General features: G+C 40.8%; 1 pseudogene; it reads left to right on the top strand.

Annotated features, from left to right (window-relative positions):
* The first annotated feature begins 1,309 nt into the window (after nucleotides 1-1,309).
* LOC140510527 (large ribosomal subunit protein eL29 pseudogene) lies at nucleotides 1,310-1,960 on the top strand (annotated as a pseudogene).
* The last annotated feature ends 418 nt before the right edge of the window (nucleotides 1,961-2,378 follow it).

Raw genomic sequence — 2,378 nt, 5'->3', positions numbered from 1 at the left:
CCATATGATGGATGCTAATCTGTATCACAATTTATTAAACAAGGCACACGTCTACTAATGTAATAATGTAATTGTCAAGATGCCCTCTCTGTACATTAATCAGCTGAAAGCTAAACAAATTGATACATTTGTACTTGTAACAGAAGCAAAATCACAGGGAAGACATGAGCTTCTACAACATTCTGATACAGTCCCAGGTCTACTTGTTTGTCTTTTCCTGTCTTCCCTGCTTACTTTTCCCTGGTGTAACTTCTGGCTGACATAGGTCTTGGCCTGCTTTCTATACTGAGGCTGTGTAAATGGGTTCATTTAACACTTTCGATGTGGTTGTATGCTAATGGTAGGGATATGACTTGAAAACCTCTTAAGACTCCTTGGCTAGCTCTGGGAAGCAGAATGATAGAAATAAAATAAACAACCCTCGGGGTAGAATGACATGCTCTCCAAAGCCAAGAACTCTAGCTCTGTTGTTTATTCCAAAAAAGAGCAGGGTGGGAGGCTGGAAACATTTCCTCAAGAAGTAATTGATGATACTTGCTTGACACTAAATGACTTTATAAGACTTAATGCATCTCCAGAAAGAGGACAATTTATTCTTCACACTCAAGTAAGATCAGGTCTAACATCTCCTTGGGTAGATAAAACAAACAAGAAAAACAAACTCTTACTTTTTATTTTGGTAAAGACAACATTACACAGAGAAAATACCTCCTGGCCATTTCAGAAGTAAGCCATGCACAGAATAGAAAATGACCTTTGGAGCCAGCATTAATTGAATGATTCAAACATTGTCTGGAAACTCAGGTCTAAATACTGGCATTGCCCAGAGAGACTGAGAAATCTGTAGTTTCTTGCCCATTTTGTGATTTAGTACTAAGGAATGGGTTGAGTACTAAGGAATGATGTCTTCAATTTAATATAGACTTCCTAGTAGTATCTGATATCATTAATAACATATATCCCCCAGGATTTCAATAAATAAAGCCTTTATTTGAAGGATCAGCCATTTTTAAACCATTGTCCTAGACCTAATCTATGTCAGCATCCAGAAGAGATTTTACTTATATATGTTTTCTTTACAATAAAAATTTTGCTTATTTGAAAGAAAGGGAGAAAGTAGAAATATTGGGAGATAGGAGACCTGGGTTCTAATTGTAAATCTGCCTAGAGTCAGTAGAAGTATGACCTTGGGTAAAAAATGTCCCTTTATCTTCTTCATGTTTAGAATGAGGTCCTTAGCTTCCTTCTCTCTCTTGCTTTGGCCTCTCTGGGTCAGTGGAGTGCCTTTAGCTCAGGCTGTGGTGTAAAGATGGCTAATTCTAAGAACCATACCACCCACAATCAATCATGAAAATGGCATAGAAATGGCATCAAGAAACCTAGATCACGGAGATAAGAGTCTCTGAAAGGGGTTGACCTCAAGTTTCTGAGTAACATGTGTTTTGCCAAGAAACACAACAAGAAAGGGCTGAAGAAGATACAGGCCAACAAGGCCAGAGCCATCAAGGTTTGAGCAGAGGCCCTCAAGGCCCTGAACATCAAGGCCTCCAAGGTCAAGCTCCTCAGGCCCAAGAACCCAAAGGGCCGTGCCTGAAGTGCAGGTTGCGAGGTGGCTACAGAGTGTCCAGGCTCTAGGGTCGGCATCAAACGTCCAGGCTCCAGGATCACGAAGCCTGAATCTAAGGTTGCCAGAGTCACTGAACCCAAGGCTATTAAGCCCATTGACCCCAAGGCTGCCAAGCCCACTGACCTCAAGGTCACCAAGTCTGCTGCCAAGATCAGTAAATCTGATCCCAAGGCTACCAAATCTGGTCTGAAGACTGCCAAGTCTGATTCCAAGGCAGCCAAGGACACAAAACCCAGTAATTCTAAGGCTGCTAAGCCTACTGACCCCAAATCTGACAAGTCCAAACCTAAAGTTTCTGGCACTAAAGTTGCTAGTCCCAAACCTTCAAAATAGATGCTTTAGGACATAAGGACTTGTTTAAACCTGAAACCAGTTTTTCTCAACCAGGGTATCCATTCACTATTTCGTACAAATAAAGGAAATTATGAGTCATAAAAACCAAATAAAAAAATAAACAAATATATAAGTAAATAAATGAAGTGAGGTCTTTAGACCGAGGGATTTACGAGGTCTTCTTCAGCTCTCGTATTCTGTGGGCCAATCAGCCAAATTCCTCACATGACTTTAGCCGAAGATTATGGAGCTAGGCTGAATTGTTTTCAGTCGCGGACAATAAAGATGGCAGGGTAGGAGGAAGTGCCCAACTTTCTCCCAACTACTCCAGTGAAGGTTTACAGAGTGCCAGATCGAATAGTGATTGAAAAATCTAAGGAGAAACCAACACGTCATCTTCCCTACTCAATATCACAAA

Source organism: Notamacropus eugenii, chromosome 6 (assembly GCF_028372415.1).
Source record: "Notamacropus eugenii isolate mMacEug1 chromosome 6, mMacEug1.pri_v2, whole genome shotgun sequence".
NCBI lineage: Eukaryota > Metazoa > Chordata > Mammalia > Diprotodontia > Macropodidae > Notamacropus > Notamacropus eugenii.
This window is presented reverse-complemented; position numbering and strand designations above follow the sequence as displayed.